This window comes from Microtus oregoni, unplaced genomic scaffold (assembly GCF_018167655.1).
Source record: "Microtus oregoni isolate MIOR12 unplaced genomic scaffold, Mior012 000050F_021, whole genome shotgun sequence".
In the NCBI taxonomy this organism is placed as follows: domain Eukaryota; kingdom Metazoa; phylum Chordata; class Mammalia; order Rodentia; family Cricetidae; genus Microtus; species Microtus oregoni.
In genome coordinates this window covers 2570-15422 of record NW_024543245.1, presented here as the reverse complement: position 1 = coordinate 15422, position 12853 = coordinate 2570, and the positions used below count along the sequence as shown (strand labels likewise).

The 12853-nt window shown below is 48.4% G+C and overlaps 1 pseudogene; it reads right to left on the bottom strand.

Annotated features, from left to right (window-relative positions):
* Positions 1-331: 331 nt before the first annotated feature.
* On the bottom strand, positions 332-11958 carry LOC121437010 (annotated as a pseudogene).
* Positions 11959-12853: the final 895 nt, after the last annotated feature.

The following is a 12853-nucleotide window of genomic DNA, read 5'->3' as shown; positions in this document are numbered from 1 at the left end:
TCACAGGACAAGGAGACAGGGATCTACTGTAGGACACAGAGATAACAGCAAGTTACAAACTGGGGCTTTACACAAAACATTTTATATACATAAAATCAATCTCTCTCACTCTCTCTTTCTCCTCCCCGTGTATATTCTTATGATTGGGGCTCCAACCAGCCAGCATCCTGGGTTTTCAGGTTTGCCCATATTCTCTTGGCAGGATACAGCTATCTTTGAATGTCACTCAGCTGGCAGGAGAGGTGCCACCACTCTTTCTTGGAGTGTACAAGAGCTGCCTCCACTTCACCTGTACCAAAAAACTGCCCCCAGGCAGTCTTTGGGACAAAATCTTTCTCTCCTCTGGGATAGGAGAGGGCTGAAAAGTAGCTTGCTACCCAGGATGCTGAGCTGAGTATGCCAAGGGACAGGTCTCCTGGGGGCAGCACAGGTGGAATAGGACTGCCACTGGCTTCCTTTGCAGTAAAGTGCCTTCTAAAGAGCCAGCCAGGCTTAAGGGAAAGGAGGTGGGGGTTGTTACATCATCATTCAGGGCTAGGTTTGCCACCATGCGCATCAGTCATGGGTTGGAAAGGCCCCTTCCTCCTGTCCAAGCTTTTCTTGGGGGAGGGGCAGGGATGGGACACAGGGCCTGTAGTCTGCTAGGCACACATACTCCATCTCTGAGCTACGCCCTCTGTGTGAGGAATTTCTCTAAAAGATAAATTCTCCAACACTCTCACATAACAAAAATCTCCATTTTCAACTAATGGTATCCCCAAATAAAAGCACATCAAAGTAATGGCAACTTTAATATGCTAAGAAATGTCATCTTAAAGATAACTGTCTGGCCAGACTCACTACAGGGGCCACCTAAGTGTGAATTCTTAACCTGCTGTCACCACACAGTGGTTGCTTGAAAGGGATTAGCAGACAAATTGGAAGCTTTAGGCACTGGGGCAGGGGATAGGAATGGCCAATGTGGCCTTCCCTGAGTGGGAGGGGAGGAGACTGAAGCCAGCAGGGTGGTGGGGGTACAAATGCTGCCAGGTCTTACTTAGATCCTGTTCCTGAGAGGGACCAGAAAAAAGGGGCTCCATTCCCAAAAAGGAGACATTCAGGGTCCCTGGGTCTTAACCTCTCTGCAAGATTTGGTACAGACCCTCCAAACAGCAGCAGGGCCACATACACAAGGCCCAAGTTTTCACAGACAGTCTACTCTGCTTCAGAACAGCAGGCTAATTTATAAACTTTTAATGGAATAAAGTGCTTTTAGTATATTCTATCTAGAAACACAAACAACTCTTAACGGGAGACAACCACCCCCACTAACACATTAACAAGAGAAAGGACACACGGGTAATTCCCATGTAAACTTCAATGTAATTGTGCTTAGAGTTGGCTGGACTCTGCTCCTTCTTTCCCAACCACATCAAGCAATTCTCCTGTGAATGGTAGAGACCAACTCTGTATTATGCAAATCTGCTGCCCTGGAGACCCTATTCACACAGGCACTCATTCACCCAAGCACACACAGGAGTACCCTGCCTAGGCTCTTTGAGGAGCCTTCCTGTGCAACCTCTAGGTATCAATTGGATCATCCAGGACTAGGGAGGGAGCCTTACTTTTCAACTCATCAGGGAAAGAGTAGGGCAGATTACATTGGGTGGATGGGTGGGGAGTACCCTGTCTTTCTGAGTTACTTCTGTTTCACACTGGGGAAAGGGGCTACCCTGCCATTCTGAGTTGCTGCCCTGTTTCTGGCCTCAAGGTGAGGATGGGCCCTGGGCCTTCTCGGCATACAGGAAACTTTCACTGCTTTCGCTGTCGTTTCCTTCTGCGGGCTGGGATTCCAAATCCTGGCTGAGCAGCGACCTCTCCTCCGAACCTGAGGTACTCACAGTAATCGACTTCTGTTTCTTGTCATCTTCGTCGTCATGAATGCGCAAATGGCGACACAGCAGCAACTTGTTCTCGAAGACCTGGTCGCAGCGCTCACACACTTGGGGCTTCTTATTGGCCATTGGTCAATGAGCTGGGGTTCGGCCGAGCTGCCTTCCCCGGCTTCCTGGGACCCGTGGGGTCCCTTTAAGCGGCCACGATGCACCCCACCATGCACCACCTGGTGCTTGAAGAGGTTGGCCCGGCGACCGAAGGCCAGGCCACATTCGCTGCACTCGTAGGGCTTCTCGCCGCTGTGCACTCTCTGGTGCTGGCTAAGTCCTGAATGGCCGCGGAAGGCCTTGCCGCACTCCTGGCACGAGAAGGGCCTGTCGCCGCGGTGGCTGCGCTGATGGTGGATGAGCTGCGAGATGCCCTTGAAGGCTTTGCCGCACTCCTGACAGATGTAGGGTTTCTGACCGCTGTGGGTGCGCTGGTGCTCGATAAGGTTGGAGCTGCGGCTGAATGTCTTGCCACATTCACCGCACTCGTAAGGCCGCTCGCCGCTGTGGATGCGCGCATGCTCATGCAGAGCGAAGCGCCGCCGGAACACCTTCCCACACACTCGGCACACGAACGGCTTCTCGCTGCTGTGGATGATCTGGTGCTTCATAAGGTTGAAGCTGCGCGTGAAGGTCTTGCCACACTCTCCGCACTCGTAGGGCTTGTCGCCACTGTGGATGCGCTGATGCTCCAGCAGTGCCAAGTTCCGCCGGAACAGCTTCCCGCACTCGCTGCACTTGTACGGTTTCTCGCCTCTGTGGACGATCCGGTGCTTGATGAGATTGGAGCTGCGGCTGAAGAATTTTCCACACTGCTGACAGAGATACCGTTTATCTGCGATTCTGGAGTGCCGGTACCTTACAATGGAATTTGGCCTGAAGTCGTGAGGACGTCTCCGCACCATGGATCCCGAGGTGTCTCCGAGGAGCCCTCTTCCAAAAAGTTTCGGCCTTGAAGTCAGCATCTTGCTCTTTATCCCATTTCCTGTAATGACAGAGCCACAAACTGTCACTTCAGGTTTTTTTTTTTCATAGTGCTTCCCCCTCTTTCATTTTCCCATCAAGAAACTGCAGAATAAAACACCACCACCACCAACAATAACAACAACACATCAGTCAGGCAGAAGGGAGAGCTTCTGCTCTTTCTAGAGGGCAGTAAAGTCTCTTTTCACCCATCCCCAGCAAGGGAGGCTGACACCCATCACTAAAGAGGACATTTCACCCAAAGTTTCAGTATCTATGCCACTTTCCTTAGGCCAGTCCTTACTTTTTACCCTTGCCACTAGCAAGCTGGCTGAGGGTGCCTTGCTCACCAGCACAGGATGCTGCTGCAGTCCCCATTCTGTCTGCAATCCAGGGCTTCTCCCCTCTCTCCAGCTGGGACACCAGGTTAGGCTTAGAGAAAGCAAACCCTGTTCATAGAAATGAAGAAAATCAGCACCTTTCTAGCTAAGGGCAAATTTTTTTTTTTCCGAGACAGGGTTTCTCTGTAGCTTTGATGCCTGTCCTGGCACTAGCTCTTGTTGACCAGGCTGATCTGGAACTCACAGAGATCCGCTTGCCTCTGCCTCCTGAGTGCCAGAATTAAAGGCTGTGCCACCACCGCCTGGCTGGACAGAATAATTTTTAAACAGAGTTCAGCCTGTGTCTTCAGAGAGCAAAGACCTCCTCAGAAAGTATAGCCAAGAAAGATTATCCCTTGTCTTGTGCTTGGGGGCAGCATGTTTCTCCAATAAAACTCAAGTGAGAATTCCAGAAGTTTTATGGGAAGATGTGTCCCCAACTTTCTCTTGATGGTCAAAGAGAACCCAGGGAAGGAACCAGTCTCCCTCGGTCAGATGAGACATTGGTGGTCTGTAGAGTCAGAAAGAAAATGGAAGAGGGCTGATTCTCACAAATCCTTACCCAACTCAAAGCCAGCCAGGGAGCCATCTCAGCTAGAAAGATGCCAGAACAGAGGACGGCCCCAGCTTAGACTCTGTTCATTAGAGGAAGAAGTTGGGACTCATTACTCTTCTCACTCACTTCCTGGTGCTTTTGAGTTCATCCACACAACCTGTGAATCTTGGTTTTGCCTGGAACTGGCAAGATGGACATCCTCTAACAGATGCACAAACACAGGAGCGTGGAGCATGTTGAAGAAAGAAGAGAGCAGCAGGCTGGAAGTTGCCCCGGCTCTTGCCTAGATGTCTCCAGGCTTGGAAACCAAATGCACTGCCTGGCCCTAGCAAGGGGCCTCACAGGCAGTGGAAGATGTTGCTAACTTCTATAAAGTAAGTTGAATGTCAAATACATCTGTTGTTAAAAATAAAATGAGTCTAAAATTCTGCAAGTAAATATTCCTGTATAATAGGCATCTGTTTATCAATAGAAAGAAATTTTTGGGCAATCTATGATTTTATGTGCAAAATAAGTCTGAAAGGTCATTACTGAATTTATCCTGAACATTTACAAGTCCATATTATTCTTTTTGATACCACAGTTGATCTACAAGGTATGGGTCAAATAAAAAATGTACTTATTCTTGGGTTCATAGCCATCAACAAGCAAAAAAATTCAGAATCGGAGTCCAGAGACAGTAGGTGGGACTGGGTGTGTGTACATGGTAGGGTACTTACCCACTGACACCAAATGGCTGTAGTTCTCCAGCATCACCTGCTTGTAGAGCTTCCTCTGTTTGAGATCCAGAAGCTTCCATTCTGCCTTTGTAAAGTACACAGACACATCCTCAAAAGATATCGGTACCTAAAACAAGCAATTTATGTAGTAGGGAATTAAATTCCAGGTTAAGTCTAGTTGAAAACAGTAAAACATGGCAATCCCCCTGCCTCAAGGGAGTTCAGCAGTCAGGAGAGAGTCAGCAGCAAGTATTACTGCCACAGGAAAGAGGAACAGACAGATGTTGAAAACCTAGCAAAGGGAACTCAGGAAAGCAGCAAGCCACAGGGGTTGGGGGCGGCGGGGATGGCAAAGCATTCTGCTGGCCTGAGACATCCAGGGCAGCAGAGGGAAACTGCTCTGGGCAATTCGAGGACAGTAAGGGGGAGGCTGACTACTTACCTTGGGCTTTGCTCTCAGAAGACTGGCTGCCATAGTCAGGGCTCGGACCACAGAGGGCACAGCTGAAAGGCTGAGAGAAGAGGGTCAGTGAGATCAGGGTGGCTCGGTGCAGCCACCCTCAGCTTGTTTCAAAACCTGCTTTATTTTTCTTGCCAGAGAGTAGCAAGGTGAGACAATGAATGCTGTGGTGTGTGTGAATGAGGTATGTCCCAAAGAAAGGGTGAATTTCTTTCCCAGAGGCCAGTTTCTGCGCCCTCCTTGGAGGACAAGGCAAAGGGTTTTCTCACTCTGGAAGCTTCACCTAGGCTACAGATCACCACACTTTCCTTACATCTTGATGGGGCCACTGCAACAAGATACCTGCTGCAGGGGGCTTAAAACCACACATACATATTTTCTCCCAGTTCTGCAGGTTGAAAGCCTGAGATCTAGGTGCTGGGGGTGGGTGGGTCCTCCTTTCATCCTGAAGGCTGCTTTTCTTGCCTCTTTCAGCCACTGGGTGGCATCCAGTGATCCCTGACTTGTAGCTGCATCCTTCCAAAGCTTTCCTGAATCTTCACATGGATGTCTTCTCTATGTGCACTTGGATCCAAATTTCCCTAGTGTTATATGACACTATTCATTGAGTTAGGGCCTACCATACTCCAATATGGTCTCATTTTAACCTTACTTACATTTCCAAAGTCCGACTTCTAAGTAAAGGTATCTTCCCAGGAAGTTGGGGATGGGACATGAAGCGATCATTTTGTAGAGACACAAGGCAATTCAGTCCTCAACACATTCCCAAACTTAGCTTTCATGCTTTTCTATTTTGGCCCATTGAGTGGGCCAAAATCCAGGGATCACATACCAACTTTGCTCATATGCCCTCTCCAGCCTTCCAAAAGAGCATGCTCTTTCTCTATCATTGCCTTCTTTTAAAAATTATTTTTATTTATTTTATTTTAATTATATGTATGTTTAAGTACCATACATATAACCCAAGGTACCCAAGGAAGCCAGAAGAAGGTGTCAGATCATTTGGGACCAGAATTACAGACGGTTTTGAGCCACCACGTGGGTAGTGGGAATCAAACCCCAATCCTCTGGAAGATCAGCCAGTATTCTAAAAGGCTGTGCTGTCTCTGCAACCCCCTTCATTTCCTTCATTTTTTAAATCTCTTTCTTCTGGTCCCTCCAAGTTTCCAGACATTCCTGGAAGCTCCATTTATGGGTTCCTCTTCCTTTAGTGTCTGGGTTCATGTTAAAAAAAAAAAACCCTCCAGACACACAATTCAACTTCCAGGCGCAGAGTGATAGCTGCTAGTGAGCAGAAAGAGAAGAGTGGGACACTGTGAGGCACAGTGGAGTGTGAGCAGAAAGAAAAGAGTGGGGGCACTCTGATGAGGCGATGGTAGGCTGAGGGTGGCAATGTGCTTGCAAGGGAACACAGGCAATAAAAGTCCCGGACATGGCTCTCTGTCAGTAGTGCTTGTGTTGCTAAGAACTGGGATGATGGACACAGGCAACGAGACTGGGTGAGGACAGCAGGAAGTTGTTTCTCAGTCCAAGGGCTTGAAGGGCGACAGAATAGATAAAGTTTACTTTAGCCTCGGAGTTCTGTGCATCAGTTAGTATAGAAGCTTGTCAGGCAAATGACCATTTCAAGAATGTTGTTCAACCAGACTTGAGAGTCCTGAGTGGAGCAGCAGAGAAACCAGGAGGAAGTCCAGTGTGGCAATGGCTCGAAAGAGTTTTGATATGCCTGGTGGGCAACTAAAGCTTGTTTGTTTGCCAGTGATAAGGCCACAGGAGAGAAGAAGAAGGGATGGAGTCTAGGGAACACAAGGACAGCCACATATTTATGTAAAATTTAAACTGTCCCCAGATCCCTTGATGAACTGTCAATCAACACTGACCAATTATAAAGTCATATTTCTGATGAAGTTTCTTTTTTGTAGGGGTGTTTGAGACAGGGTGTCTCTCTGTAACAATTCTGGCTGTCCTGGAACTTGCTCTGTAAACCAGGCTGGCCTTGAACTCATGAATATCTGCCTGCCTCTGCCTCCTGAGTGCTGGGATTAAAGGTGTGTGCCACCATTACCTGGCTTCTGATGAATTTTCTATGACTCACACGAAAAAGATCATTTAAGAGGTTAGAGAGATGGCTCAGTGGTTCAGAACATTTGCTGCTCTTCCAGAGGACCAAAGTTCAATTCCATATCAGATGGCTCACTTCCATCTCTAATTCCAGCTCCAGGAGATCAGATGACTCTGGCCTTTATAGAACCTGTACTCTTAAGCACACACTCATATTACACACACACACACACACACACACACACACACACACACACACCATTTGTGGCTGGAGAGATTGTTCAGTGGGGTTATAGTTCAAGTGTCAAGAATGGAGACTGGATATCCAGCACCTATACAAATACCAGGTGGGTGTGTTGGGCCATCTGTAATCCCAGTACACAGGAAACAGAGACAGGGATCCTTGGAGCAAGCTGGTTAGCTAACACTAACTAGCTCAGTTGAGCAGCCCTGGGTTTAAGTGAGACTATCTCTCCATATATAAGGTGGAGAATTGTTGAGGAGGATACTTAATGTCTACTTCTGGCCTTCATATATATATATATATATATATATATATATATATATGCATGTGCACGTGCGCTGCCATGTGTGTATGTCCTTTCATATGGAAACATACACACACTCAATGCCTATTCTCCCGCAACACAAGGAAAACAAATCCATCTGAATGGTTACTCAATGAGTTAAGCACAGTTACCACATGGCCAGGCAATTTCACTCCTGAGCGCATACTGAAAATAATTTCAAACAGGTGTCTACACTAAAAACCTATATACACACATTCATAGCAGTCACACTAGCCAAGGGGCAGAAACTCCACGCGTCCATTAGCAGACAAATGGATAAACAAAATGTGGTATATATAAACAATGGAACATTATTTGTATTTAGAAAGGAAGGAAATTATGACGTATGCTACAACATGAACGAACCTTGGGGATTTTTTGCAAAGTTAAAAATGCCAGATCCAGACACAAACGGCCACATATTTTTTGATTCCATTTATATGATGTAATGACATTTCACAAGAGCTGACTTGACCTAGTTTTTAGTTGTGGCTAAAATCTTTGTCTTTTAAAGACAGTTGCTAAGCCCCCATTCCTACCACATCCTATAAGGTCTCAGTCTTTACAGCCACTAAATACTCACCCTGTCCCTGCTGCTTTCTTATCAGGTTCTCAATCAGGGACTAGATCCCAGAAAACTAGATGGCTCCTACAACCCCACAAGGAACTGGCCCAATTCCTGTTATGCACAGATATCCTAACAGTTTCCCTGTCCCTAAATGCACCTCCATGTGGTCCCAAGTGGCTGTTTTCTCTCATTCAGGGGTGCAAATAAGAGAATTCTTGCTGCCTTTATTGTGGTACAATGTCACTGTGTAGTGAACTCCCTCAAAATCTTTATAGAATATACTGAGTCTGAAAGAGGCAAATTCATAGCTAGAAAGCTGGCCTGGGAGCCCAGATATGAAGAATGACGTAGTGGATTCAGGGGTTTCTTCATGAAGCGATGAAAATGCTCTCGGACCAGATGCAGGCTGAGCAGCACAGTGAGTGCACTGCATGCACTGGATAGTTTCCTTTAAAATAGTGCCTTTAAGTTTGAATTTTTAAATTTTTATTGTTTTATGTGTATGGGTGTTTTCCTGCATGCATGTTTGTGTATCAGTGGATTATTGGTGCTCACAGAGACCAGAAGCAGGCATTGGATCCCCTGAAATTGCAGTTACAGATGGTTATGAGGTGCCATGTGAGTTCTGGACATCGAATCCGGTCCCTCTGTAAGGGCAACCAGTGTTTCTAACCATAAAGTCATCTTTTCAGCCCTGCAAATGGTATCTTTTATGGTAAGTGACTTTTGCCTCATCAAAAAAAAGAGGGAAAGGAGGCTGGGGAGATGACTCAGTTGATAAAGTGCTTACTTACCAAGAAGGGGAACCTGAGGTAGAGAACAACCAGCTAAGACCTCCCTACATAGACTTCTGGCCTCCCTGCATAGAAATGCATCCGAAATCTCACACAAAAACGTACACACATACACACAAATAAGAAGGGAAAGGGGTTCTCTTCATCATTTGGATGTCCACGGGTTACATCTGCATTTCATTATTGATACACTACAACACCAAAAGAGTGTGGAGGAGATGACCCCAGTGTTTCAGGTTAAAATTACTGTTTTAAGCCTGGTGGTGGTGGTAGCACACACCTTTAACCCCAGTACTCAGGAGGAAGAGGTAGGCAGATCTCTGTGAGTTCAAGGCCAGCCTGGTCTATAAAGTGAGTTCTAGGACAGGCTCCAAAGCTACAGAGAAACCCTGTCTTGAATATATATATATATAGTTTTAAAGAAACAACATGATTATGGGGAAGCAGCATGCAGATCTGCGAGTTCGAGGTCAGCCTAGTCTACAGAGAGAGTTCTAGGACAGCCAGGGTTACACAGAGAAACCCTGTATCGAAAAACCAAAACCAAGCAAACAACAAAACACAAACCAATCAACTGAATAAACAAACAAACAAAAAACCCAAACATGATCCAGGGAGATGACTCTGCAGGTAAAATCACTAGTCATATAAGCCTGACAATCAGGATTTGATTTCTGGAACTCACATTTTAATCAAACAAAACATATGATAGTGCAAATCTGTAGATGAAACCGACTTCCCCAAATTGTCCTCTGATCTTGTGTGCATCATGGTGCATTCTCTCTCACGCCAAACAAAAACAATGCGGGTTTGTTTCCCACCATAATGGCACCATGCTGACACAATCCATTTCAGAGAAGTCAGAAGTCCACTTGCTTCAGCCCATCCCTCCCCACATTTGAGGTGGTACACTTCTGTTACGTTGTCCTTAGAGTCAGGCCCAATGGACATGGTTTTACCTGTAGAAGGATAGACCCTTGGAAGTGATAGTCACACAAGGGGGTTACACACCATTGTCTGTCCTTGAGACCTACCCCCTGAAAGTCAGGCATGATTTCAGCTCTTGCCAAGACACAACAAACCTCATGGGGATCCCAGGTAACTACTATGTAACTCCAGTCTGTTCGATCGCATGCTCGTGTGTGTGTGTGTGTGTGTGTGTAAGCTCTGGAAGAAGCTTGGTGGAACTGGAAAACATCTTCCTCCCATTGACTACCTTTGTGGGCCTCCAGAACACAGGACAAGCTGAAAGGTGATTCTAAGCCTGGAAGCTCAGGTTTGTCCCCATATAAGGTTGGGCCTGCCTGAGGCACAGTAGGTTGGGGTCTCAGGGCGATCATCTAGGGAACAGATCAGCCTGTAGACAGAACACCCCTTCCCCTAGGCTTTGGTCCTGCCAGGGGTCTTGCTCACAGACCAGCTTCCCCCAACTCCTGCTTGCAAGGAGCAGGAGGGGAGGAGGGTGAGAAGCCAGGACGTGTGGTGCTCAGAGCCTCAGAGCACCATCCTACAGGCTACCACGAGGTGGGGCACTTTTCCCAGACAAAGAAACCTTAACCCCACCAAATAATCAGCAAGAAAAACATTCAGAATCCTCCTTATTTACATCACAAGGGGATTTGGGGCCTTTTCATCTATCTACAAGAAGGGAGGTGTAGGTTACTTAGGGTGGAACTTTCCTTGGGGTCTAGCAGCTCAAGACTCCCAAATACTTCTTCTCCACCCCACCTGCTGTTCCTGCCCTCCCTCCTGACCTGGTAGAAGAGCCAGAGAGGGCCATCTGAGGAGCCTGTCCTGCCAAAGCCCTCAGGGGTCTCCCCTGTGACTACAGGCCCCAGGCTTAGTTCTAGGAGGCGGGAACCAAGGCTGGCCTAGACAGAGGGCCAACCATGGCTGATCCTCTGAATAGGTGGGTCAGATCCTGGCCTTTTCTGCCCACAGCCTTACCAAAACTGTCACTCAGAGTAAACTCACAAGGCCCTTCCCAATTCCTCCCTCAGCTGTAGTCAAACTGGCCTCTCAGGAGTCAGAACACTCTTGCTTCAGGACTTTCATACCAGCTATTCCTTCTGTCTAGAATATTCTTCCAAAACAGAAGCACATGGCTTATTATTTCATCACCTTTTCTAGTCACAGCACCTAAGCTTGCAACTGTGCCTTTTTCAGCTCCTACTATCTTTCATTCATCCTATGCAGCTACCATTTTAAGCCGTTTATGATTCATGGTCTGTGCTGTCACTAGAATTCCAACCATAGAGCAGAGACTTTTGCCATCTCCTTCTCTGACAGATCTCAGAGAAGTCTGTAAGAACCCAGCTCATAATGGGTCTTGGCAAATCCTTGATAGACGAAACTAGTCATCCTAGCACGACTGCAGTTCCCTGTTCAGCTCTGCTCACTCTCTCACCCCCTTTCCCACCTCACTCTGCTCTTACCTTCCTAGGCATTGGCTTGGTTAAGCTTATTGCTCTTCCCTTGAATGGGGGAAGCACGCTGGGCATTGGTCAACACACACAACCCTCCACTTCTAAGAGCCACAAGTTCAGGATTTTGACGTCCTGTCCCAGTGTGGGGGCCCTTAGGGATTGTGCCTGCGGACTGTTGGCCAGGCACCCCTGTGTAACAGTGCCATGATCACACAATTTGAGCCTTCCTGGAGGAGTTCCCACACCCAGGGGTGCAAAACCCAAATTACCTGGGTAGATCAGCAGTGCAATGCTCCTGTGCCAGACCCCGTACCAGCGTCTGAAAATCAGGAGAGAAACGTAAAAAGATGGCTTCAGTTCCCTAGAGCCCAGACAGGCCGGCTTCTCTTCCCCGAGGCGCTAGAAAGGGGCATTCCCGAGCCACCCTGCCCAGTCCTTCCAGTGTTGGCCCACAGCCCAAGGCTTCCCCAAACACCTCCGCCACCGCTCCACTTTCCACCCTCCAGCCACCTGTGCCCACCATTCCGCACCGCTGCTGAGATGGGCCCGCGACCCGCAGCGCCTCTCTTTTCCAGCCTGCCTGCGTACCTGCGCACCACGCAGGTTTGGTCTTCCCTCTGCAACCCTACTGTGGGCAGAACCGAGGCTAAGGATGCTGCCTCCGAGAAGCTCTCCCGGGAGGCGCCCCTGCAAAACTCAAAGCTCTCAAACTGTTGTCGATTTCACCTCTGTTCAGGAGGTTTGTATTGCGTGGCTGTCCATAAGCCAGGTCCGCCGCTGCTGCGGAGGAGCAGGGTGCGCAAGCAGTCAGGGCCGGGGCGGGGGGGGGGGGGGGGGGGGGGGGGGGGGGGGGGGCGGCGGCGGCGGCGGCGTGGGAACCGGGCGCAAAGGGGGACACAGAGCATGCGCGACGCTGCAGGAGGGCGGTTCGGCCGGCTCTGGGCCCGCTCCTGTCCTGCTCCCGCCCCACTCAGGCATCTGGTCTCGCACCCCACGCACCCGGGACACTTCCGTTTTCCGTCTGGGTTACTCTGAAGCAGACAGGTTGCAATGGTCACCATATCATAGTCCTGAAGCAGACAAAGGAAAAGCTGTCGACCCCATATCATTGGTGACGCACCTCTCATGGATCAGACCATTGAGCATTCCATCCATCCATCCATCCATCCATCCATCCATTTTGCTAGCATCAAGTGGCCGGGCCATGGTCTCCTAATTAAAGACCATGCCTGTGAGCAGGAAGGACAAGAATCAGAAAGGGAGTATAGGGCATGAAGGGGGATTTAGGAGGTGGCAAGGTAGAGATGGAGAGAAGAGAGGAAGTGAAAAAAGTGGAGGTGCCCTACTGAGCACAAGGACTTTCTCTGGTTACTCTATGTGGTCAACAAGCCAGACCCCCAGGGTAGGCCATTAGGAATGCCATTTCCCCACAGAT